Source organism: Arachis hypogaea, chromosome 7, assembly GCF_003086295.3.
Source record: "Arachis hypogaea cultivar Tifrunner chromosome 7, arahy.Tifrunner.gnm2.J5K5, whole genome shotgun sequence".
Classification (NCBI taxonomy): domain Eukaryota; kingdom Viridiplantae; phylum Streptophyta; class Magnoliopsida; order Fabales; family Fabaceae; genus Arachis; species Arachis hypogaea.
In genome coordinates, this window is record NC_092042.1 from 62291298 (window position 1) to 62319146 (window position 27849).

The following is a 27849-nucleotide window of genomic DNA, read 5'->3' on the forward strand; positions in this document are numbered from 1 at the left end:
ATTAAACTTGCGACAACTTAGTGACAAATGTATTTCGCTCGCTAATCAGCGACTTGAAATCAGCGAATGAAGTGTGTCAGTTGTTAAACGGTCGCAAATTTCTCACTACTTACGTCCTAGGCATTCAATATCTGTATTTTCTCTTTAGCGACTAATTAGCAAGGAACACTTTCCTAGCTGAATGATTTTCCGTTGCGACGAGTTAGCGACGACTGTTTTCTGTCGCTACCCTAATTTTGAATTTTTACAATATTATGCGACAAATTAGCGAGAAACTTGTTGCTTGCTAAAAATAAAAACTTTGGTGACAAATTAGCTAGGAATTTGTCCATCGCAAAATGCATTACAACTCTTTGTGACGGATTAGCTAGTAACATTGTTCCTCACTAATTAGCCTTTTCGCACAAAGTTTATTTAGCGACGGAATAGTGACAATAGTATCCCTCGCTATTTTTTTTTATTCGATTGAACTTCTAAGTGACTGATTTGCTAGAACATTGTCACTCGCTAATTATTTTGTGACAAATTAGCGAAGAAATTTTTCTCACTCTTTTTTTAGCTATGAAACTGAATTTGCGAGAAACAAACTTACTCGTAAATTTCTCGCTAATTAGTCGCTTTTCTCAAGTTCGGATATTTTGTGACCGCTCATTAATTTTGTCGTTAGTGCATCACTATTTCCTCGAAAGTTAGTGACAGATTAGTGATAAAAAATATTTCTCGCAAAAATTCGTCGCTAATCTGTCAAATTCTTGTAGTGGCTGCAAAGATCAGTATCTATGAAGGAAGTAAAATGAGCCATCTTCAATGTCCATCCTCAGAGTACTTCAGGAGATGATGATATGACTGCCAGATTTTTTCAGAAGTATTGGGACATTGTAAGAGAGGATATTTTCAGGGTTGTTCGGAGTTTTTTTAGAGGAAAAATTTCTTAAGAGTTTCAACCATACTCAGATTTGCTTGATCACAAAGATTACTGATGCTAGCACTCAGGTACGCCTAATAAGTCTATCTACAGTTATGTATAAAATTATTTCTAAAGTTCTGGTTCATAGACTACAAAAATTAATACATTTAGTGATAAGCCCTAGTCAAAGTGCTTTTATAAAAGGAAGGCTTATCTTTGATAAAATTCTAATAGCACATGAATGCATGCATTATCTTAAAAACAAGAAAAATGGTCTGAAGACCGAAATGGTTGTCAAGTTAGATATGAGCAAAGTGTACGACGGAGTCGAATGTAGATTTTTATGGTTAATTATAGACAAACTAGGTTTTGGAGTAAAATTGATTGATTGGATTTGTGAATTTGTGTCAACTATTTTTTATTTTATTGTTATGGAAGATCAATCCTTTGGCTTCTTCAAGCCAGAAAAGGGCATATGGCAGTGTGTGTAACACCCTACCACACAGAGCTTTATATCTAGTATGTAAAATATAGGTGACGAGGTGCTACGACCTCTAAAAAAATACATTTATATAATATAGCAAGGATATTTTATGCTAGGAGCCTTTGAAGAAAAAGGGATAAAACAAGATTCAGTAAAACAAAAAGCGCAAAATTCACGAAGCAATAAAGTAAACGAAACAAGATAAATCAAGCTAACAAGATTGTACTCTAAGAGTTCCAAAATACAGATAACAAAACTCAAGACTTGGCTCGCGAAGATAAACCGGCTCGAGCACATAAGTATATATATACATACAAACATATAGAAAACTCAAAATATAAAGTTACAGAACCTGTTTCTCCAAAATAACCTCTAAGTGGAAGTTAATACATCATATATATAGAAGTGGAGATAATAAGTATCTAAATAAATACATATAACCAATTAGAGCCCCAAAAGATAAGGATCTTTGCTAATCAGAAGCTTCCAGCATGCCTCAGCGAGGTGCCGCCTGACCTGCATCTGAAAATCACAAAATCCACATAGGTGAGAACTGGAGTTTCTCAGCATGGTAACAGTGCCCACATATCTAACATATAATGTTCTGAAAAAGTTGAAGGCAATCCTAGAACTACCGACAATAAATTTAAACTTAAAACCAATATTTAAGATCATAAAATAAGGCAAGGTATCTAAAGAGTTCTAACTTTTTTCAATTCTAACTTAACCCTTAAAATCATCGCCTTTCCTCCAATCCTCCGAAATTCTGATAGAACCACACAGATAAATAAAACAAGCAAAGCAAACACAGGTAGAAGGCAGGTACAGCAAGAAAATCATATAGCAAGTAAGTATAGTAATTTCTCAAAGGCAATCCCAAATAATGCAAACTCAAACAAAACAAACAGATGCGTATGATGCATGTCTTTTCTACTAGCCATGAGCTCACGTGTTGGTTACTTGCCAGAACCCAACACACCCGGCAGCTAACCCGAACATCGTCTCTTTATGTCTCCACACTCTTGGGATATAGTGTTTGTCACACTCTCGGGATATAGTGCCCATCGCATTTCTTGGGACAAAGTGCTCCCACACTCTTGAGATATAGCACCTGCCATGCCACGCTCGCTCTTGGGGTAAGGTGCTCCCACACTCTTAGGATATAGCACCCGCCATGCCACGCTTTTGGGATATAGTGCTCATCATACTAATGGGATATAGTGCCTGACGCACCTTACAACAGAGAGAAACTCATACATTCTCATCATGAACAAAGTCTCAATAATCACATTCATTCACAATCATACGTAATCATTTCACAATCATTCATCATAGTTATGGCATCACATATATAAATTAACACACACCTTCCAACCTTACTTCACCCCTAAGATACCTCATCTTTTCGAGTTTCATCTCATTACTAGGTTTACTACTAAGATCTAAGGTTAAAAGCATGAAAATAGAGGTTTAGAGGTTTGAAATTTGGTTTTAAAATACAAAACTCATTTTTTCTGAAAACAGGGTCACGCGTACGCGTGAGCGCGCGTTTGGACCATGTCGCGTATGCGTATGCGTGACGGTGCATTTTGTCCCATTTCGCGTACGCAGTTCCCTTTTTGCGTATGCAAATGCACCAAACAGAAGCGCATGCCCACGTATGGAAATGTATGCGTACGCATACAATGCAGCAGCTCCAAAAAGTTGCTAAGTCCAAAATTTTTAGCTTGTACAACAAATTTTGATCGAGCATAACTTTCTCATTTTAAAATATTTTTCCTCCGTTCTTCGAAAGGCTTAAACATCTTGGAACAAGTTTTCTTTCTAAACAAATTTGAAATAAATCAGAAGTCTGAACACCAAGTTATCCTTCGTCAAAGTTGGCCAAAAATATGATTTTCCTAAAACTTTACAAAACCTCCATTTTTCAACACAAACCAATTCCAACCTTTTTTAAAACTGACCAAAACTTAGCCATTCAGCATCAAGCCACTCTCAAATCATATTTCAAATTTAACGATATACAATACACATTTATCATCTTATCAATTCTCCATTTTCATCAAATTCCAACCCAGTACTTCCAATTTTCCAATATTCAATATACAACATCAAATATACAGACTTTAAAGACTTATAATTACCAATCATCATCTCAACTTTAAAGACTCAACACCTCTAAAAACAGATTTTTAGCTTGCAATCCACTTCAAGCTCGCAAAATCTCCATCAAACTTCAATCCACTTACATACATATATTGCCTAATATACATAACATACATCCACATATACCAACTTAACAACTAATCACAATAATTCAAGTATTTCACTTAGAATTGAGAATCTTACCATATCCAAGGATCAAAGGGGTGAGATTAAGCCTTCCCCTCAAGCTAATTGGATCATATAACCTCAAAGAGCTCAAAATCTCAATATTTCACTCAAGATTTTCGAAATCAAGGGCTGAAAAAACTGGAAGGAAAACATGGCTTACCTCTTGAAAAATATTATCGCCTTTGTGAAGCTTGACGCTGTGGTCGCGTGGCCGCAAACAGTGTGGCGATCGGAGTTTCGGATCAAAAGTTATCAAGGATTGAAATTTGAAAGGTGAGGGTTTGTGTTTTAGAAGCTCTCCCCCTTCTCTTCAAGTTTCCAATGTGAAATGCCAATGGAGGGAGAGGAGGTGTGCTGAATCATTAAGTGTGAGTGGAGTGGGTTGGGCCTTGGGCCCAATACATGCCCGGATCGTCCGGTTCGATCCGTTTGTCCTAATTTTGGATCGAATTCTTTAAAATTAGTGTCAAAATTCTTGTTTTAATTTTCTCTATCATATCAAACCATAAAAAAATCAGATTTCTTATTTTTTAGAATAAATTCTAATTTATGAGTTAATTATTTATTAATTAACTTAGTTTTACAGGGTGACGCTCTTTTTCTATCTTTTCTTTTTCTGTGCAGAAGATTTTTTTTCTTGCTACACAAAATAGAACAAAACAGATAGATCCCGAGAATTCAGATTAATCGACAATGTCTTATTATAAACCACTTTTTATTTGTTGATGAGTCTATCCTATTTTATAAGGTCTCAGACGAGAATTATGAAAATATTTTGAACTTGCTCAATTCATATGAAGGCGTTAGTGGTCAACAAGTCACTCTTTTTCAACAACAACACCCCTCCTCAGATTCGGACACATATAGCAGATAGATTAAATATCACTCACATTGGAGCTCAGAATAACTATTTGGGGCTTCCTTCTCTTGTCTAGAAATTTAAGAGAAAAACTTTTAGTGAAATCAAGGAGAAAGTAACGAAAAAGGTGAATGGATGGCAACGGAATCTATAGTTAGCTGGAAGCAGGCAAGTTCTCCTGAGGGTTATAGGCGAGCAGATAACTCAACCAAAGAAGGATAGGGGTCTCGGGTTTAAAGATCTCAGAGCTTAAAATCTAGCTCTATTAGGAAGTAGTTTTGGAGAATCACAATAAAATCACAGACTATCCTAGCCCATATATACAGAGATAAATAATATAGATATGATAATATTATGTATGCAGAAGCAGGGAACATACCTTCTTGGGGATGGCACAGTATATATGTTGGAGGGCCAAAAAGTAGTTGGAAAGGGCCTCCATTAAAGAGTTAGTTCTGGAACTTCAATTCATATTTTTTCAGACGTGTGGCTGCATCTTTCTTATCCCATGAGTATTCTTCCAATTATGGCATCTCACATGCAGTCCTTTCAAGTTGCCTATATCAAAGATCTACCAACAGAGAATAGGGAATGGAATTAACACCTCCTACAAGAACTCTTTTCCCCTCCATTATGACCGAATTGAAACAATCAAACTGGGTGAGGGTGAAGATGTCTTAAGATGGGCTTTAAACAAGTCACAATTATATGATATTGCTTCTGGTTACTGTGTTGCATTTCAATTTTATCATTCCTACCTAGATGTGAACCTAAACCAGAACCAGAATAATTTAGTCTGGAAGGATACCTGAAAATGAAAAATCTCTCACAAGGTTTAGATTTTTATTTGGAAGTGCTTGCACGAACGACTCCCTATTCTTTCACAACTGCACCGAAGGTTTCCCGCAACAAATTCAATCTGTCAAAGATGCCAATCTGTGAAAGAAACAATCAATCATTATATCACTCAATGTCCTGAATAAAAAAAATATTGGCAACAAAGCAACTTCCAAGTGTCAATTTTTACTCACCAGTTCTTAAACTTTTGAGCATGGTAGGAAGCTTCATCAGCGTCCCTACGTAGTGGTCATGGTGGAGAGAGAAAAATAGACCTGCTAGCTTGTCTGTGTTGAGATGTATGAAAGGCTAGAAACAAAGCTAGTTTTGAGAATCAAATGAGTTCTCCAATTGAAGTGGTTACTGCCTCAGAGAAATTCATTGAAGAGAGACGCGCAACGCTGTCCACTATTTGTAATTGAAGACTTGTTCTTACTTTGCCTTTCATTTCTTATTCCTCTTATCTCTTTCTATTATTCTTTCTTATTTTATTTAAAATAGGCCTTTTTGATTCTTTTATGCTTGTAGGCTTCAATATAATCATTACCATTAAGAGAAACTTTCTTGAAGGGATTTATAGCAACTAAATCAGGCCCTGTTTTTGTATGAATTGTACAAGATATGCCCATAAAACTATTATAACTTATGATCTAGGTTTTGCAAGCGGTGATCCAGAGTGAGATGCGAAGGCCATTAAGATTTTTCTTGAGGATGGTCCATTTGTTAGGACTTGCATAGTCATATGCAAAAAATATGAGACTGTATGGCCAGCGAGTAGGGTGTCTTAGGTAATTTTATATTTATCTTTAATCTTGCTTTTGTAAGTAGGCTATTACACTAAGCACAAAAAATGCTATAACACTCTCAATGGCTTTCATTGTAGTTAGGAAGAAAGATATATTGAACTGTGATCATTCTTTTAGTACATAACATATATTTCGTACTTCAATTTAAGTTTTTTGTTAAATTGATTTTCGTAGTTTATCTTTTGTAAATTTTGGCCTCCTTCTTAGCTTTCTGCTTGAAGCAGAGTCATAAAAATTAAGGCACAAGATCTGACATGATTATTATGATATTGTCTCCTCAATTAGTTCAAGTTTATTTCAGATGACCAACGGAATTACCAACATGGTAATTCACTAAAAGAACATTTACTTGATAAACATAAGTAGAAGTGAAACTAACAATTTTGAAATGCCATGTGGAAAGAATCTTGGTCTTCCATATATTCCCTTATTATTTAATATATTTCACTTTCTATAAAAATAGAATCATCTAAAATGTGTTTAAACATTGAAAATTTCTAATCTTGAAACCTTGGATTAACTTTCAATGACATTCATCAAAGGATAGAACTCATATTCTTAAGTTGTTGCAGCGTACTTTGTGAAGATGAGAAACAAGCTGTGGTAGTAAAAAGTCAATTGCAGCTACTTGTTAGACCAATGTATAGTAATCCACCTGTTCATGGAACACTTATAGTTTCAACTGTTCTTGGTGACCCAAAATTGAAGAATTTATGGCTTGAAGAAGTTAAGGTAGAATGCTCCTATATACACATGCTTTCATATTTATTTGTGAAATACAAATGCATTGTGGTACTAGATCGTGCAAAATGAAAATACTTGAAAAGAATTAGTAAACTATTTCAATACAATATTTGTTGTGTCTTGAGTATTTTGTTAAATATGCTCTCTTTCTCTCTAACTCTTCTTCCTGGAAAAAATGTTAGCTACGATTTACATTGAACTTTTGTTACTGACCATGTTTCTATATGTAAGCAGTTTTAGAATATAATTTAAATAATTTTGCTAAGGAATGCTCCTAGCTTGGTAAGGTACTCTTCAATTAAATGTACGATTTAATATTTTCAATAATATTGAATGTCTGAAAAAAAATTAAAACTCTTCAAGGGTTGCAGCACTTATTACTCGTTAGTGAAAATATTACATGAATAATCTTAATTTTTTGATAATCTTTATTGCGTCTTGTCCATGCATAGAAATTCAACAAAGTTTAAATTGGTCGCGAAATGTCTAACACAACCGTCTTCTTTTTTTTTTAGATTTAGGATCGACTATGTAAATATAATTAGAGTTAAAATATTACTTGTAAGTAATAATCGGAATAAAAGACATGTCAAAAATTCTGACATAAAAACACAAATTATTGACAAATATAAAGATTTGGTGGTAGTTAATGAGTTATAACTCAAATGGTATAGTTTTTTTATATTTATATAAGAGGTTGCGGGTTCGAGTCTTTCTATCTTTGGTAAAAAAAAGATTTGGTGGTAGTTGTGATGACTTATATAGATGTTATCTTTACAGGTTATTGCGATAAATTAAACCAACATTGCATGAGATTAATATCTATACATGGTAGCATGTCACCCATTTGTATTGGGTGTTATATAACTTGAATCTCAGGAAAGTGATTAGTGTATACCCTTTTAAATAGAGAGGTTCATGTCCAAATTGTAATATTGTTTAATCTCAACAGAGTTTAATATAATTTATCCTTTTTAAAGCAATTGTATTTTTCTCACCAGCAATATTAGGGAGCCAACTTTTTTTTAGCCAACATTAATTAATTTTTTTAAAATTATTTTATTTATTTTAAATTCTAAATTTTAAATTATGAACCTTTAATTTTAAATTCTAAATTATATACTTTATACACTAAATCCTTCAAAAAATTAGAACTTTTAGAATTAAGAAAAGAAAATTTGACTAATATTAGTCAATTGAAGATTGAATTTTTTAATATATTTTCTCTTTTTTCACAATTCATCTATTGTTTGCTTTTGTAGATTGGCATGTTCTGCTATAGTTGGTTGACATCTGAACAAGTTAATCGTATGACGAGCGAATTTTTTATTTACATGACTCGTAATGATCGAATAAGATAACTCGTCTGATATTCATTTTATATACAAAGTTAAACCAATTCTATGCTAAGTTGTGTGTTAACTTTTTCTCTGATTATTATAGTATGGCTGGTCTTAATACTAATAATGTTAGATATGTAGCTAATGCTATTCACGAGGTCACAAAATCAGGTTAGATGATTCAACTGAGTAAAGAGACCAAAAATTTTTTGTCCTATGAAAGTTAAACACCGAGTTGTCCTTTTCAGGACTCAATAAAATTAGAAATTTAGAACCATTTTTGTTACTATTTTTAACACTTTTACCATAATGCATTTGTGATTAGGTAGTGATACCCTTGAGGGGTGGTTCATATTAAAGACCCTTCAGCATTTATATCTCTATTTTTTGTAGTATTATGTCTTCTCGTTACCTCTTCAAATTTTTCTAACAAATAATAAATATTTGAGAAGTGGGTTGGAATTTAAGATTCACTTATTTATGATACTATGGTAGTGGGTTTATTCCTAATAATACTTGGATGATCCAATTTCTAATGCCATGTCTCCATAATTGAATGGTGCAAGATTTAGTTAACATGTGTTACAAGATTATTAATTAAAAAAGTTTACATATAAAATTCACAAGGAGTTAGCTAACATGTGTCATAAGTGAATATGATAAGTTTATCATTAGTGAAAAATTTTAAATATTTTCATTTAATGAATACAAAATAAATATATTAAAAAATTAATTGTTTTTATATTTTCAATAACAATTTTCTTAATTTATAAACTTAATATGCATGATACAAGATAGATAAATCCAAATCATAAAATCTAAGTTTTTAATGTATTTTCTTTGTATATATTAAAAGAAATTTTTGAAACTTCTATTAATAATAATTTTAATAATTATATTACGTGTGTACCAAAATTAATCAGCAATAAAAAAAATACATGTTGGAATATAAATATACATTAAAAATAAATTAAATTATACTATATTTATACACAAATACATTGTTGGCTAATTTTAGTATAAAAATAATATTTTTATAATTTTAATGTGTTTTTAGCTAAATATAAACAAATAATATTGAGTTCAATTATTATATTTTTATTGAGATGTGTTATTTTAAATTAAATAATTTCATTTAACGAGTTATTTATGCTTTCTATCACAATTCACAAAATGAGATAGTCTAATAGAATTCACATCCCAACAATCAATAGAATTGTGTAGTTTTAAAATTTAAATACTTTGATAGTGGAAGCTTTAGTGTGCTATTGGACAGCAATAGAAGTGGTACAAGAGTACTGGTCGTCTAATTAAGAGAAATGTCAAAGAGATGGATTACGGTTAGACTTATCCTAAAAACGAACTTAAAGAAATAAGGTGTTTGTTACCTGGTTATCTCGGGTTGTCGGTGGGTGATGAGCTGGTGAGAGGAAAATCCCGAACGGGTGCGGAGCGAGGGAAGCTGAGTGTGCTGGTGACGTCAGAGGCTGAGTGGAGTAGGGGGGAGTGGCCACCTGTAAGGACACTCCGACGCTCAAGTCAGAGTCTGTACTGGGGGTGGCAGAATTAGGTAAGGATGTGACGTACCTTGGGGGGAGAGCTGTCCTCTCCCCTTATTTACTGTGTTGGGTGGGTTTATTAATGGTTAGGCCCATTGATGATGCGAGCTATCGCTTTCCACGTGAGCGGGTCGTCCCGTACTCCGGGTCGGGACGTCGCGTACCGACCCTGAGGGCATCGACCCGAGTGGTAGCGCGTTTTGGATGGCAAGTCGGTCGGGCCTCGGGTCGGGTGTTTGAGGACGACCCAGGGAGCCGTTTTGTTGGTGTTTTGGGTCTGGGTGGGATAGTGCCCCGACCCGGCGATTTCTTGGGCTGGACTTTGGTAGTCCGTAACAGTGCCCCCAACGCGCCAGTCTCGAGGTCTAGAGCTCGTGGTTGGGCGTGTTTGTCTTGTTTGCCAAGGCGGCGGGCTTTTCTTCTTTTTCGGGAACTCATTGGTGGCGTTTCGTGTCCCTCACGCATATTCGCTTCGGCCTTTGCGTTGCTTTCTTGGTTTTGGTGATGGGCATTAAAAGCCCATCTTTTCATTGATTTGAAATTTTGGGTGAAATGGCAAATATGCCCCTGCCCTTTGGCGTTCTTCCTCGGCGGTTACACTTTTCCCCTTTCACTTTTATTTCGTAACCTCCTCTTCCCTTTACTTTTCCTTCCCTTCATATTTTCATTCTTCCATCCCGCTGTTGCTTCTGCTACTTCTGCTTCTTGCTGCTACTTCAAGCATTCTTGCTTCCTGCCGTTGTTTTTTGCTTCTTGCAGATTCTGCCTCTTCTGGTAAGCTTTCCTGGCTTTTATCCCCTTTTAGGTTACTTATTTCCAGTTTTTATGTATTTTGGCTTGTGTTCCTGGGTTTCTTTGTTTTGCTTTTCTTTCTTAGAGGGGGTGCCACTGGGGTTTTCTACGGATTTGTTTTTAAGTTCTGGGTCTAGTGTTGAGTTACTTCGAAGGGAATGATTTGAGGAAGTTTAGTTTGTTTTTGCTTTTTGTGGGATCCCGACCTCCCGTTCTGACTGAGTGGTGCCCCCACTGTAGGTATGGATGAGCGTTCCGTTCTCTCGAATCAGGCTTAGCGACCGCTAGCCAATTTTGTTGACCGTTATGCTTGGGTGTCTTCCGATGTGAGGGACACCTCTTCCCAAGTTACGAAGGAGGGTCTCCAAAATTTGTGCCAGGCGGGTCTGTTGTGTGGAGGTGGTCCCGAGGAGGCACTCTACCAAGCTTATATTCCTGCTGGTAGGGAGCGCGTTTGCCAGAAAAATTTGGCGGCTCCCCGAGTTGTCGATTGGAAGTGGGTTTATGAACCCATGTTTACGACTTTGGGGGTTTGCCTACCCTTCTCCCCCTTCGTCATGGGTTTGCTAAACCGCTGTGATGTCACCCCGTCGCAATTACATCCGAACAGCTGGGTTACCATTCGCTGCTTCGAGATAGTTTGCGAGTTCCTGGAGCTGCTGGTTTCTGTAAATGTCTTTCTTTACCTCTTTCTTCTCACAAATCCCTCTCGTCAGAAGGCAAAAAAGGGATATATGTCTTTTAGGGCCCAACAAGGTCGTCGGATCTTCGGCCTATTTGAGGATTCGTTTCACGATTCTAGGTATACTTTTTTCAAGGTCAGGCCCATTGAAGGTCACCAGCCCTTCTGGTTAACTACCGAGGGAGAGAGGCGGATCCCGACCTATTGGAGTTTTGGAACAGGGTCCGACTATTTAATAAAAGTTTCTTATGATTGGTTGAGTTTAGAGGATCGTAATATTGCCGATATTTTGTTGGCAATTTTTGTGGAGAGAAATCTTAATCCTTGCATGGTTATGGGGGATCGGGAGGCCGGTCGGTCGTATGTTGGTGGATTCCTTTTCTTTTGAGCTTTCATATTTCTTGCTTTCTCTGTTGTTGACGCCTTTTTCCTTTTCCTTTGTTTGCAGTTTCCATGGCTGGTGGGAAGAAGACTCTGGCTGACTTGATGAGTCTTATCAAGGGGAACGAAGAGGGTGAGGATGACTCCCCGGCGACCCCCGTATTAAGTCAGGAGCACGGAGAAGCCGGGGAGGCTAGTGGTCAGGCAGACAGGGCCGACTAGGCTCTTCCGGGAGAAAGTTGTTCCTCCCGAGAAGGTTGCTGGGTCCGATGGTGTGGGGACGGAAACTTTGGAAGAGAATTTTGGTTTTGGTGATGATGAGCTGAGGGTCGAGGGTAATCCTAAGAAAAGGAAGCGAGATACCGGGAAAGCGCTCTCAGTTATGGAGAAAAACTTTGATGCTGGGGGTTTCATTGAGTCCCAGTTGTTACTTGGCACCGAGGAGTTTTTCCATGAGGCCGACCTTTCTGGGCAGGCGCTGTGGATCTACTGTAGTCTTCTCCGAGCTGCTACTATCGCCAAGAAGGTGGAGCCTGTCTTGCGCAACTATCATGCTATGGAGGTAAAACTTCAGAACTTCCAAAAGGATCTAACAGACTCACGGTCTCGGGAGGAGTCTCTGAAGACGAAGTTGACCGAGCAGGAGAAGAAAGCTGAGGAGGATGCCAAAGTGATCAACAGGCTGGTGGATCAGGATATGGCCTTGATGAAAGATCTGAACACCTCCCGTGGTGAGACTGCTAAGATGAAGAAGATGGTCGAGGAGTTGGAAGAGAAGCTAAAGTTGGCAGAGAGCTCAGCAGAGGCTGCTTCTCGGGAGATGGCTGCCCTAAAAAAAAGGAACAAGGTGCTTGCCACGGGGGTTTGTAAGGCCGTTAAGCTAACTGAGGAAGGGATAAAGCTGCAGGTGGTAGTGCTGGCTCCCGATCTTGACCTTTCTCAAGTTGGTGCGATGAAGACGGTGGAGGGTGGGAAGATTGTTGATATTCTTTGAGCGCCTTGGGCACTTCCCGACTTCTTTTGCTTTTATTTTGTATCTTGTTTATTCTGGGGCCTATTATGGGGCGCCCTTTGGTTGTACCGAACACCTTCCTCTTTTGCTTTATGTTGTCGTATTGGCTATTGCTGGTTTTATTTGGGCCGTTGTGGCCTTGCTTTTACTTTTTGTTTGCTTGGGCCATCACGGCCTTTTGTTTTACCGTTTATCGTGGTATTTATTGTTTGAGCCAATTTGTTTTCCTTTGGTCCCTTATGGTTCCCGGGGTGATCAGTCCCGGGTTTCCATTGGGTCGACCGTTCGTCCTTTTCGTTACGCTTTTTATTTTGAGACTTGCAAAAAGTAAGCTTATCGTATTGTTAGACAAGGAAATAATGTAATGCGTAATCAAGTAAAAAAGATAATAGATACGATTTGTATGAGACATAAAAGGAGAAAGTAAAGTGGAACATAGGAGGGGGGTTGAGGTCGTGCGGTCGCCCCTTCTTACGAGTTGAATCTCCTGAGGTTTGCCATGTTCCATGTTTTTGGCACTTCATTTCCATCCAGGTTTTCCATGTTGTAGCCCCCTTTTCCGAGGACTTTTCTTACTCTGTAAGGTCTTTCCCAGTTTGCGGCTAGCTTGCCCTCTCCTGGGGTTGGCGGTCCTATGTCGTTACTCCGTAAGACCAGGTTGCCTTCTACTAAGCTTCTTTTCAACACCTTGCTGTTGTATTTGAGGGCTATTCTTTGTTTTATTGCGGCTTCCATTAGGTGAGCCATTTGCCTCGCTTCATTGGCCAAGTCATTTTCGATCAGCTCACTCCCTCCTCCGAGGAGTAACCTCGGGCTTGGTTCCCCGATTTCGACTGGGATGACTGCGTCGATCCCGTAAGTGAGTCGGTAGGGGGTTTCACCGGTAGATGATTGGGGGGTGGTTCTGTATGACCACAAGACTGAGGCAAGTTCGTCTACCCATGAGCCTTTCTTCCCTTCGAGTCGCTTCTTTAGCCCTTTTAGGATGATTTTGTTGGCCGCTTCGACCTGGCCGTTGATCTGAGGGTGTTCTACTGAGGAGAACTTCTGCTTAATCCTTAGCCCTTCTAGGAATCCTTTGAACTTCTTGTCATTGAATTGTGTCCCATTGTCCGATATGACGGCTTCTGGGATCCCGAACCTTTTGACCACTTGCTTCCACATGAACTTTTGGCAATTTGCTACGGATATGCTGGCTAGGGGTTCTGCTTCTACCCACTTGGTGTAATAGTCTATGGCCACTATCATGTACTTTACTTGCCCGGGCCCTGGTGGGAATGGCCCCAAGAGGTCGACTCCCCATTGGGAAAAAGGTCGGGGAGCCATCATTAGACTGAGCTCTTCGGGAGGTGCTTTGTGGAAGCTGGCATTTTCTTGGCATTTTTTACATTTTTTCACAAATTTACAGGCATCAAACATTATTGTGGGCCAGTAGTATCCTGCCCGGATGATTTTTCTTGCTAAAGATCTTCCCCCGATGTGGTGACCACAACACCCTTCGTGTACTTCCCTTAGGACGTAGTCCGTCTGGTCGGGGCGCAGGCACTTGAGTAGGGGCTGGTGGAGCCCTCGCTTGTACAGCTGCCCCTATATGATTATATATTTGGGAGCTTCCCTTTTAATAGCTTGTGCTTCTTTTTTGTCAGGGGGTGTTTCTGCACGCTCCAGCTATCGAGAGATGGGGTCTATCCATAAGGGGCTTTGGCACCTGAGCTGCGCACATGATGATTGCAGGTTCCGTTGCTAGTCCTTGGATCAAAGATCTGTTCCCCGTGATGGGTTTGGTGTTTGCGAGCTTGGAAAGGAGGTCGGCTCGGGCGTTTCTTTCTCTGTGAACGTGCTGGATTGTGACTTCTTCGAAGCTTTTGCATAGCTCTCTTACTTTTTCCAAGTATTTTTGTAGCAGCGCTTGGCTTGGTAGCTGCCATTTACTTGGGAGGTGATGACTTGGGAGTCGCTGCTGACTTCCACCCTTGATGCTCTGACTTCTTTGGCTAGCATTAGTCCCCCTATCAAGGCTTCATACTCGGCCTGGTTGTTTGAGACTGGGAATTTGAACTTGATGGATTGTTCGAAGGCTACTCCTGCCGAGTTTTCGAGGATAATTCCAGCCCCTCCAAACATTCGGTTGGATGCTCCATCAACATGGAGTTTCCACCGTGTGATCGACAGGTCGGGAGTTTCTCCTGTGACCTCTACGAGGAAGTCTGCCATGGCTTGGGCTTTGATTGCTTGCCTTAGTTCATATTGCAAATCATATTGGGATAGTTCCACTGCCCATGCCATCATTCTTCTCGCCAGGTCGGGTTTTTGGAGGATTTGTCGTATGGCTTGGTCGGTTCTCAGGATGATTACATGCCCTTGGAAGTATTGTTTTAGCCTTCTTGATGAAATTAGTAGGGCGTAGGCTAGCTTTTCCAATTTGGTGTATCTCATCTCTGCCCCCTTGAAGTATTTTGCTGATGAAGTATATTGGGCGTTGGGTCTTGTCCTCCTCCCTGACTAGGACTGCCGCCATCACTTGCATGGTCACGGCCAAGTACAAGTATATGGGCTCGCCTTCTCTGGCCTGCTGAGTACGGGAGGTTCCGAGAGTATCCTCTTAAAATGGTTGAATGCCTCTTCACACTCCTGGGTCCACTCAAAGGTGATTCCTTTTTTCATTAAGTTGAAGAATGGGATGGCCCTTTCAGCTGAGGCTCTGAGGAACCGAGACAGAGCCGTGAGCTTCCCGGTGAGCTGTTGTACATCTTTGATGCACCCAGGGCTTGTCATTTTGAGAACGGCTTCGCGTTTGTCCGGGTTGGCTTCTACCCCTCTTTGTGTTATCATGAACCCTAGGAATTTTCCTGCTTCTATGGTGAATGCGCATTTAAGTGGGTTGAGCCTCATTTTGAATTTTCTCAATGCCTTGAAGACAGCCTGGAGGTCGCTTATCAATTTGCTCGGCTCTGCTGTTTTTACTAAGATGTCGTCGACATATACCTCTACCGTTTTGTCGATGAGGTCGTGGAAGACTCTGCTCATCAGCCTTTGGTAGGTGCCCCTTGCATTCTTCAGTCCGAAGGGCATTACCTTGTAGTAATAGGTGCCCCTAGTGTTATGAAGGTTGTCTTGTCTTCGTCGGGTCGGTGCATCGGAATTTGGTTGTAGCCGGAATAGGCATCCATGAAACTGAGGAAACGATATCCCGCTGCCGAGTCCACTAAGGTGTCAATGTTGGGGAGGGGAAAAGAGTCTTTTGGGCATGCCTTGTTCAGGTCGCAGTAATCTATGCACATCCTCCATTTCCCACTGGCCTTCTTGACTAAGACAACATTGGATTGCCATGTTGAGTACTCGAGTTCTTTGATGAACCCTGCTTCTAGCAGTCCTGCTGTTTGCTTGGCGACTTCTTCAGCTCTTTCTTGTGACATCTTTCTTCGCCGCTGGGCTACCGGTTTGGCTTCGGGCTTTATGGCTAGCCGGTGAGACATGACCTCGGGATCCAACCCCGGCATGTCTGATGGGGTCCATGCGAAGAGGTTGTTGTTTGCCCTAACAATTTCTATGAGGGGGCCCTTGAGCTCGTGGGGTAGGTTCCTATTAATGAATGTAAATTGCTCTGCCGACTTCCCTACCTGGAACTTTTCCATGTTCCCTTCTGGTTCGGGCCTTGGTTTGTCCTCCATCCTGACATCTAGATCTGCTAGGAACACGCCAGCAGCCTTTTTAGACTCTTTCCTTAAGGATAGACTGGCGCTGTCACAGGCGACTGCTGTTTCTAGGTCTCCTCTTATGGAACCGACCGTTCTCTTGTCTGTTATGAACTTCATCGTTAGGAACTTGGTGCATATTACAGCTGAGAATTTATTGATAGTTTTTCTCCCTAGGATGATGTTATAAGCAGTGGAGTCTCTAAGGACTACGAAATCTGCCATAACCGATTTCCTAGTGTCACCAGTTCCTAGACTGATTGGGAGGGAAATCATCCTGTCGGGTTTGATGTAGTTGTCACCTAGTCCCATGGCTCCGTGTTGGTGGTTTTTGAGGTCGGATTCTTTGAGTCCCATGGCGTCGAACACGTTTCTGAACAAGATATTAGAGTCGGCTCCTGTGTCGACGAGGATGCGCCTGACTAATCCTGTGCCAACCATTGCTGTAACTACCATGGGGGAATTTTCGGAAAGGTCGTTAAACTATTTATCTTCTGGACCAAAAGAGATTGTGGGGTGCCTTTTGCTGGTGGCAGGGACATCCGTCGAAATGGAGAGTACCCGGGTGTCCTTTCTTACTGCCGACTTAGATTTGGGGGGGCTGTCTCGTCCGACCACAATGTTAACCATGAAAGTTGGGGGGTTACCGGCATCTCCTGAGGGTTCTTGCCTTGGCTTGACAGTTCGGCTCCGTCCTTCCTCGGAGCGTTCCCTTTCCTGCCTCCTCGGCTCTCTGATGAGCCAGGAAAATTTGCTCAGCTTTCCTTCTTTGATGGCCTGTTCCAAGGCGTCTTTGAGGTCAAATCAGTCTTGGGTCTTGTGCCCAAACCCCTTGTGATAATTGCAGTAGATGATCTTGTTGCCTCCCGTTCTCTCATTCAGTTGTCTAGGCCGTGACAGGATCCCCTTGTCTGCAATTTGTTTGTAAACTTCTACTATGGGCGCCGTAAGTGGCGTGTAGTTCGTGAACCTTCCTGTCCGTGGGTGCTTGGGTGGTTTGTTTAGGTTGCTGTCTCTGGGAGCTTCTTTGTACCTGTCGGTTTGGGGGGCCTGTCGGGTTGACGAGCTAGGGAGCTGCCGTTTGTTGACTGCTACAACCTGACTGACTTCCTTATCGTTGATGTATTCCTTGGCGATGCTTTGAATTTCCTGCGTGGTCCACACGGGCTTGGTTGTGAGGTGCTTCCTAAAGTTTTGTTTAGTAGGCTGTTCATTAGGCATAGGCTAGCAACTGAGTCCGTGAGGCCGTCGATCTCCAAGCACTCGTCGTTGAACCTATCTAGGAATTTTCTAGTCGGCTTTCCAGGTTTTTGGGTGACCCTAGTAAGTTGATTGGGTGTTTTGCTTTGGCTATGCGTGTTGTGAACCGGGCTAGAAACTTCTAGGATATGTCTGCGAAGGTTGTGATGGACCCTTGTGGGATTGTGTTGAACCATCGGATCGCTGGTCTGGCCAGCGTTACGGGGAATGCCCGGCATCTAACCGCGTCGCCTACCCCTTCCAAATTCATCCTTGCTTCGAAGGCTGTGACATGCTCCTGGGGGTTCTTGGTCCCATCATACCTCATGTCTGTCGGTTTGTCGAAGTTTCTCGGAAGCCGGACCTTGAGGATTGACGGGTGAAAGGGGGTCTGACGTTAGGATTTTTGCTAGTAAAGAATTTTATAAAAATATAGTCACGTTGTAAGTATAGATTCTAAACCAACAGAAAATTCCTTCGTACAAACGTTTTGGTTGTCACAAGTAACAAACCCCTAAATAAATTGATAATCGAAGTATTCAAATCTCGGGTCGTCTTCTCAAGAAATTGCAGGGAGGTATGTTCTTATTATTGATTATGAGTCTTGTAAATTGGGGGGGTTTGAAAGTGAGGAAGAAGTATGTTAAATGACAAGTAAAATAAATAAATAACTGTAAAATAAACTCTTGGCAAGATATGAGAAATTGGAAGTCCTATCCTAGTTATCCTTATCGATGGTGATGAGAATTGAGTTTTAATCCCACTTAGTTAACCTTTACTAAAGCAAAAGAAAGTCAAGTTGACTAATTAGTTTGATCCTCAGGTCCTAGTCAATTCCTAAGAAAGGACTAGAGTTATTGGAATTCAATTCAATTAGCAAAAATAGCAATTATCAATCACGATGAGTTTCATAACTCAAGAGTTACCAATTAACCAACCAAAGCCAAGAATATAGAAAACTAAATTAAAATCATATATCTGAAAACATCTCAATAATGTGTATTAAATAAGAAAATCAATCCTAACATGAAAAGTTCATAAGCCAATTGGACAACACAAATCAGATACAAATGAAAGCATCAGAGTAAATGAAAGTAGAAGAAAAACATAAATTATTGAACCTGGTATGAAGAAACAATCCTAATCCTAATAGAAATCCTAATCCTAATCCTAAGAGAGGGGAGAGAACCTCTCTCTCTAAAAACTACATCTAAAACCTAAAATTGTGAGTAATGAGTGAATGATCTGATTCTGCTCCACTCCCAGCCTCTAATCTATGTTTTCTGGGCTAAGAATTGGGTCAAAAACAACCCAAAAGTCACTTCCAACGCTTTTTGGTCTGTACAGGTCGCGGCAAAGTGACGCGGAGGCGTCATCCACGCATTTGCGTGGAATGAGATTCTCAGTTCGATGCGTCCGCGTGGAGCGCGCGTTCGCGTCGCCTATCTGTACGGCCACTATAGCAAATTATATATCAAATCGAAGCCCCGGACGTTAGCTTTCCAACGCAACTGGAACCATCTCATTTGGACTTCTATAGCTCAAGTTATGACCATTTGAGTGCGAAGAGGTCAGGCTGGATAGCTTAGCAATTTCTTCAACTTCTTGTATTCCTTCCACTTTTGCATGCTTCCTTTCCATCCTCTAAGCCATTGTTGCCCTGTAATCCCTGAAATCACTTAACACACATATCAAGGCATCGAATGATAATAAGAGAGGATTTAAATAAAAGAAAATAAAATCCAAAGAAGCATGTTTTCAGTCATAGCACAAAATCAGGAAGGAGAATGTAAAACCATGGAAATCATATGAATAAGTGGGTAAAGAGTTGATGAAAACCACTCAATTGAGTACAAGATAAACCATAAAATAGTGGCTTATCAACCTCCCCACACTTGAATATTAGCATATCCTCATGCTAAACTCAAGAGAAGCTATAAAGGAGTGAAGAAAAATGATAGAGAGTATGCAATGCAACCTATCTATGCGGATGCAACTACATGCAAAATGTTTCTACCTACTTGGTTAAAAGTAAACAAGATTTTCAAGACAAATATGAATCAAATTCGACTAATTAAAATTACACAATAAAAGACAAGTAAACTTTTAAGAAGATAGCTCATGAAAGCAGGGAACATAGAATCAAGCACTGAACCCTCACTGGTAGTGTATATCACTCTAATCTCTCAAGTGTCTAGGGTCAATCACTCTATTCTTCCCTAATCATGCTTTCTAAACTTTGTCATTCATCTAACCAATCAACAAATATCTAGTATACCCATGCACACATCATGAGATCTTTTCAAGGTTGTAATGGGGCCAAGGCAAGGGTGAGGATATATGTATGGCTAAGTGAGCTATAAATTGAATTTTTGAGTAACATGAGCAATCGCCTAACATACATACATTCTATATAATTTCTAAAATCATGCCTAACTACTCATAATTCCCACTTTTATATCACATACTCATGTGTCAACTTTTCTTTTGATTTGTGTCACATATGCATTGATCTTTTATTAACTTAACATTGGGGTAATTTTGTCCCCTTATTTATTTATTTATATTTTTTTCTTTTCTTTTTTTTATAGAGACATCAAAACTAAAATAGCATATCAATGCATATGGAATTTTTTAATTTTCTGTTTTACATGAGTAGATATCCAAATTTCCCAATATTCAGAATTAGAAACATGATACATTCCCTTATTAACCCATGTTCCCACAGTTTCCCCACACTTTGTTGATGCACAACCTCTATCTTAAGCTAACCAAAGATTCAATTGGGATATTTAATTTGTTTTTCTGCTTAAGGCTAGTGATGTGGTTATAGAACAGAAGGGGATTAAAAAGCTCAAAGTGGCTAACAAGGGTGACATAAAAGGGTAGGCTTATTTGGGATAAGTGAGCAAAAATAAGTAATGGCCTCAATCATATGCAAGCATATAAATACACTAAATATTGGACATATAGATTGGAACAAAATAAAGATTACAATCATAAAGAAGAAAACACACAAGAATAAAAATTTATGGTTAAATAATGTAACCATATAAATAAGCTCAAACCTCACATGTTCTGTGTTCTTTGGCTCAAAAACCATGTTCCAAATACAACTTCAAACAAATTTAAAAATAGGGTCTTTAAAAGAAATTTATTATTTTTCAACCAAGTAGTACTTAAATGCAAACAATCAACTACACATGCAATCTATTATGCAATGCAACAATGAACAAACAAAGAAAATAGAATATTGGTGTTGAGAAGAGAATAACTAGCCCGTGGAGATCGGTATTGACCTCCCCACACTTAAAGATTGCACTGTCCTCGGTGCATGCTAAGATGTGCAAGTGGATGGGGTTGTAGTTTCTCAGCTAGTGCTCTTTTTGTTCCTTTCCTTGCCAGTGGTTTGGGAGTAGCTTTCTCTTTACCCTTCTTGGTGGCCATCCTGAAAAGGGAAAAAGAAAGTAACATGGAAAGCTAGGGGTTCCAGCAAGGAAGAGAACGGGAAAGATAGTAATCAATGCACAGTAAAGAAGAATGATGTTAACACATGGTCATGACTACATGTGAAAAGCCATCAAAGGAAATATAGCAAGTGCATGTGATGACAGTTAAATGCAGGATGTTTATTGGCATGCTGGCAAAGGCATGAGTAGTATAGATCAAGAATTCAATGTCCAAGTTAGAATACCAAGTCTTCCAAACTAACAATATGCTTGTGATAACAATTATATAAAAATTAATAATATAGAAAGAGGGTTTTGTGAAAAACATACATTAAAGTAATAGGATGACATAAATGTAGTGCATGATGCTATACGAGCTTTTTCACAAACACATAGCATGCATGGTAAATAAGTTATTGAAAGTATTGAATTGAACATGCAAGCAACCTTTTAAAAAGTTATATAATTGTCAAACAATTCCTTGAATAATCCACAAGCAAAATAAATAAATTTCTAATACCAATGAAAATAATGCAATGAATGAAACTATGCAAATAAATTAAATGGAAGTGAAGAGGGATGAGAAGGAGAAAGTAAGAAAAGGAAAAAGAAAGAAGAAAAGAGAAAGAAAGAAATAAGAAGGAAAAGAAAAGATTTAGATTTGGGGAAGAAAAGATAAGATATTTGGATGATCCGGAAAGTGGTGCGGCGCATGTGACGCGGACGCGTGGGGCACGTGTTCGCGCGGGTAGCACGTAAGTGAGGTGACGCGGGAGCGTCAGTCACGCGGACGCGTGACATGATTTGTGCTAGTGGCGCGAGGGCAGCCTCGCGTTCGCACAACTCTCTGTTCGAAAATCATATTGCCACTTTTGAGGGTGACGCGGTCGCATGGTTGACGCGATCGCGTGGATGGCGAAATTATGAAAATGGCGCGGACGTGTGGGGCGCGCTTTCACGCGGCAGGGCTTGTGCGGCTAGCACAGGTTCAGCCCAGCTCTAGCGTAACTTTCGGCCGTACACCCTTTTGACGTCAATTTACAAGGCCACGCAGTCACGTGGGTGACCCGGACGCGTGGGGTGGCTATTTCGTTAATGACGCGATCGCGTTATCCACGCGGTCGCGTGGATTAATTTGTGCCAAAGGCACGCCTCCAGCCACGCTCTCGCATGACTCTCTGTAAAGTCTCTTTTCTTTCTAAGGCACAGGGGACGCAGACGCGTTGGCGACGCTATCGCATCGCGTGCCCTTTTCTTTTTTTTTTTATAATGCAGTATGTAGAATGCATTGTTTAATATGAATGCTATGCATGATTCCAGGTTCAATAAAAATTCAAAAATAGACTGAAATGGAAAAGGAACAATCATACCATGGTGGGTTGTCTCCCACCTATCACTTTTAGTTAAAGTCCTTAAGTTGGACATTTGGCGAGCTCCTTGTCATGACGGCTTGTGCTTGAACTCATCCTGAAACTTCCACCAATGCTTGGTCTTTCAATAAGATCTATCCATACTAAGTAAATTCCTCAAGCTTTGATGGAGTTCTTCACAAGTTTTGAGCTCCCAAAATTGATCCTCATATATTCCCAGATCCCAAATCTTGTTTCTACACCCGTCTTCAAGCTGATCATCATTGTTCCAGCCGGGGGGTTCAGCTTTAGAATTCTCACTGAAGCGTCCAAACAAGTTCCTAGACCCATTCAATTGAGCTCTATACCAACCTTTGCGTTTAAACTTAAAGCTTCCAACCATAATGAACCTTGCAGGACAATTCTTACCACTGACCATCTTCCTCTTACTCTTAATGCCACAAAGAGTTCTAAGTTGACCATCCGTCTCCAGTAGCCCATATTCAAGTGGAATTAGAAAGCTAAGGGATATGAATTTTACCCACTTGAATGTTGTGAAGGATGATGGCAACGTAGGGGGAGGGGTTTCTAATGAACTTGCAAGCTCCACTCCCTTGTGCTCTTCTCTGACAACTTCCACCTCTTTGTAAGCTTCTTCAATTTCAACCTCTTTCTCTTGGTGGCTTTCTTCCAATTCAATCTCTTCTTCATTGTTTACCAAGGGCATGGGAGGTTGTGCTTCTTCTTCTTTAAACTCCATATCAAGTCCAATGGAAGAGGATTCAAATGTAGATAAGAATTCATCAATGATTGAATCCATCTCTTGATCATCCCCTTCAAAGTCTTCAACCATGAGATGCCTTGGAGGTTGTACACCCTCCTCAACATCAGTTTCAAACGTCTTTGAAGGAGGCTCTATAACTTGACTTTCCCATGGAGGTTCAGCATCTCCTAAGTCTTCAATCATTGCCTCCTCTTTTTCTTCAATAATTCCGGCTTCCTCCACTTGTTCCAATACCAAATCGTGCTACTCACTATCCACCGGAGTGCCTAACTTCTCCTTCCTGCTACGTTCTTCAGTAGATTCTCCACACGAAGTCATGGGGGTTTCTTGAATGTCCGAACATCGGAAAGTTAATCGATTTATTGCTTGATACAGGTGTTTAAGTATGAAATCGTATTCATCCTTGATGATTTCCTGTTCAACTATTTCTTCACCTTCAAGTACAAAATCCTCCTTGTTGTCTTCTTTCACTAGTTCTTCAATCGCGCTGTCAACTTCAAGGGTCTCTACTACCTTCACCTTTAGTGCCTCCTCTAGCTCCTTATGAAGTATGGATTCGCGAAGATGATCCTCTCTCTCTTGTTCCATGTCAATAGTATCAGTGGGATCATGTTGCTCTTGGATTGATGGATTTTGGTGCTCTTCCATGGATGGTGGTGATGGGATGGGTGGATCATTATGTGGTTGAGATGGAAGTGCATTGGAGCTTGAGGGTTGAATATTGGGGGTATTTGGTGGTCCGATTTGGGCGGCGAGAGCTTGTATAGCAGAGTTTAGATCGGTAAATGCTTTCTCCATGGAGGTTTGGGGTGGATAGGAGGGTTCATTTGTTGGAAGAAAAGGTTCATAACACGGAGGTGGTTCCTCTTGATAAGGATATTGAGATGGTGTATATTGATGTGGTGGTTCTGGGTATGGTTCATATGGTGGTTGGTGTGGTGGACAAGGGTTGGGGTCATATGAAGGTGAATGGTGGAAAGGGGCTTGTGAGTGTGGTGGTTCAAAGCTATGTTGAGGAGGTGGTTCATTAGCATATGATGGGGCTTGTTGGTAACTATAAGGGGGTCCACCATATCTATCATCTTGGTATGCATTATAGAATGGTCTTCATCCATGATATCTTGGAAGGTGTTGTTGCCTAAAGGGTTGATCAGATCCTCTTGGCTCCGTCCATCTTTCATTGCTTTGACCTTGATGCATATTCCTGTTATAGCTTCCTCTTCCTGCAACATAGTTGTAACCAGACTCATAGCCAAAAGGGTGAGAGTTCATGGTAGTAAGATAAAATAAAAACAAAAATTAATAAAAAGAAAATATTTTGAAAAAAATTGATTTTTTTTTTTTGAAAAAATAAGATAAGATATATATTTTTTTAAAATATTTACAATAACCAATAATAAGGCACACGTTTGCGATTTCCCGGAAACGGCGCCATTTTGATGTTAGGATTTTTGCTAGTAAAGAATTTTATAAAAATATAGTCACGTTGTAAGTATAGATTCTAAACCAACAGAAAATTCCTTTCGTACAAACGTTTTGGTTGTTACAAGTAACAAACCCCTAAATAAATTGATAACCAAAGTATTCAAACCTCGGGTCGTCTTCTCAAGGAATTGCAGGGAGGTATGTTCTTATTATTGGTTATGAGTCTTGTAAATTGGGGGTTTTGAAAGTGAGGAAGAAGTATGTTAAATGACAAGTAAAATAAATAAATAACTGTAAAATAAACTCTTGGCAAGATATGAGAAATTGGAAGTCTTATCCTAGTTATCCTTATCGATGGTGATGATAATTGAGTTTTAATCCCACTTAGTTAACCTTTACTAAAGCAAAGGAAAGTCAAGTGGACTAATTAGTTTGATCCTCAGGTCCTAGTCAATTTCTAAGAAAGGACTAGAGTTATTGGAATTCAATTCAATTAGCAAAAATAGCAATTATCAATCACGATGAGTTTGATAACTCAAAAGTTACCAATTAATCAACCAAAACCAAAAATATAGAAAATTAAATTAAAATCATTTATCTGAAAACATCTCAATAATGTGTATTAAATAAGAAAATCAATCCTAACATGAAAAGTTCATAAGCCAATTGGGCAACACAAATCAGATACAAATGAAAGCATCAGAGTAAATGAAAGTAGAAGAGAAACATAAATTATTGAACTTGGTATGAAGAAACAATCATAATCCTAATAGAAATCCTAATCCTAATCCTAAGAGAGAGAAGAGAACCTCTCTCTCTAAAAACTACATCTAAAACCTAAAATTGTGAGTAATGAGTGAATGATCTGATTCTGCTCCACTCCCAGCCTCTAATATGTATTTTTTGGACTGAGAACTGGGTCAAAAACAGCCTAGAAGTCACTACCAGCGCTTTCTGGTCCACACAGGTGGCGGCAAAGTGACGCGGAGGCGTCATCCACGCGTTTGCGTGGAATGAGATTCTCAGATGCGACGCGTCCGCGTGGAGCGCGCGTTCACGTCACCTATATGTATAGCCATTATATCAAATTATATATCAAATCGAAGCCCCGGACGTTAGCTTTCCAACGCAACTGGAACCATATCATTTGGACTTCTGTAGCTCAAGTTATGACCATTTGAGTGCGAAGAGGTCAGGCTGGACAGCTTAGCAATTTCTTCAACTTCTTGTATTCCTTCCACTTTTGCATGCTTCCTTTCCATCCTCTAAGCCATTCTTGCCCTGTAATCCCTGAAATCACTTAACACACATATCAAGGCATCGAATGATAATAAGAGAGGATTTAAATAAAAGAAAATAAAAGCCAAAGAAGCATGTTTTCAGTCATAGCACAAAATCAGGAAGGAGAATGTAAAACCATGCAAATCATATGAATAAGTGGGTAAAGAGTTGATAAAAAACCACTCAATTGAGCACAAGATAAACCATAAAATAGTGGTTTATCAGGGTCGCTCCTGGATGACGGGGTCTTCCGGTCTCCTGGCCTCCTCTTTCTGGGACCCCCACAGCGTTCCGACCTGCTTCGAGTGGGTCTGGATGTTGCTTGTGTGTGCGCCTCCTCGTGCCTCGTCAGGCTTCTACCCTGGCTGTCTTGTGTGCGAGAGGGGGAGCGGGTGTGGGCATGGGGCCGGCTCACGCCGCCGTGTGAGTGGCCAGCGTTTTCGTGGGACTGGCCCCTCGCCGCCAACTCCCGCTCGAGGTTTTGTACTCTGTGCCTGAGTTCTTGCATGATCTTGGCGCTGTCGGCTCCGGTTCCCCCGAAGGGGCGCCTTTCGAGAGTTTGGGTATACATTTGATTGTGTTGAACAGATGATCTCAGGTGTTCGGCAGCGCGGGCTGTCGAGCTCGCTCTGCTCAAACGGGCCCAGCCTCCTTCGCGGAGCTCCTCCGAAGTGATGGGTCGCTCCATGTCTGTGCCGGAATTCCCACAGACGGCGCCAATGTTCGTTACCTGGTTATCTCGGGTTGTCGGTGGGTGATGAGCTGGTGAGAGGGAAATCCCGAACGGGTGCGGAGCGAAGGAAGCTGCGTGTGCTGGTGACGTCGGAGGCTGAGTGGAGGGGGGTAGCCACCTGCAAGAACACTCCGACGCTCAAGTCAGAGTCCGTACTGGGGGTGGCGGAATTAGGTAAGGATGTGACGTACCTTGGGGGGAGAGCTGTCCTCTCCCCTTATATACTGTGTTGGGTGGGCTTATTAATGGTTAGACCCGTTGATGATGCGAGCTATCGTTTTCCACGTGAGCAGGTCGTCCCGTACTCCGGGTCGGGACGTCGGATACCAACCCTGAAGGCATCGACCCGAGTGGTAATGCGTTTTGGATGGCAAGTCGGTCAGACCTCGGATCAAGTGTTTGAGGCCGACCCAAGAAACTTTTTTGCTAGTGTTTCGAGTCTGGGTGGGATAGTGCCCCGACCCAGCAATTTCTTGGACTGGACTTTGGTAGTCCGTAACATAAAGATTGTCTCACATTTATAAAAATTATTAGACTTTTAATTTTGATGTGATACTTAATAAACTTTCTACCAACTAATATTTTTAAATCTTAAATATCGACTACCAACTAACAACTTCTATACCAGATAACAATAGATTCTTGGCTAGGCATAATGTGCCATAGGTTGATGAATTAGTTCGGAGAATTCTCAAATAATAAATAATAAGAGTATATCAAACTTAAAATAAACGATTCTATTAATATGTGAAAATATTTACTTCTGACATTTTGCATCTTCCTTTCCCATATTTATATATAATCATAATTACAAAGAAAGAATATGCTTCAATACATATTGTACATAATATAACTAATTAAGCAGTTCAATAAGAAATATTCATGCAATTCACATAACCTTGTTTAGTAGCTATGTCTTTCTTCATCCTTAAATATCCTTTCTCATCCAATTTTTCACTAGCTGATTCTCAATGTAAACACAAATATGAGTATAATAAATCTGATCTTCAGATTTGTATTTTAAAATAATAAAAAAAATAAACACAAATCTAACAGTCAAATTTTTTGTATAAACACAAATCTAACCTTTAAATTTTTTTTATTTGTCCTCCACAATTTCGTGATACACCTTCATTTCTATAATATAGCAAATTACA

The 27849-nt window shown here is 39.9% G+C and overlaps 1 long non-coding RNA gene across 1 annotated transcript; it reads right to left on the reverse strand.

Annotated features, from left to right (window-relative positions):
• Positions 1 to 1593: 1593 nt before the first annotated feature.
• Positions 1594 to 6134, reverse strand: LOC112703226 (uncharacterized). Its single transcript, XR_003154519.3, has 4 exons — positions 5616 to 6134; positions 5393 to 5520; positions 4964 to 5155; positions 1594 to 1913 (listed from the first exon to the last, which is right to left on the reverse strand). It is a non-coding gene; the product is annotated as an uncharacterized lncRNA (long non-coding RNA).
• Positions 6135 to 27849: the final 21715 nt, after the last annotated feature.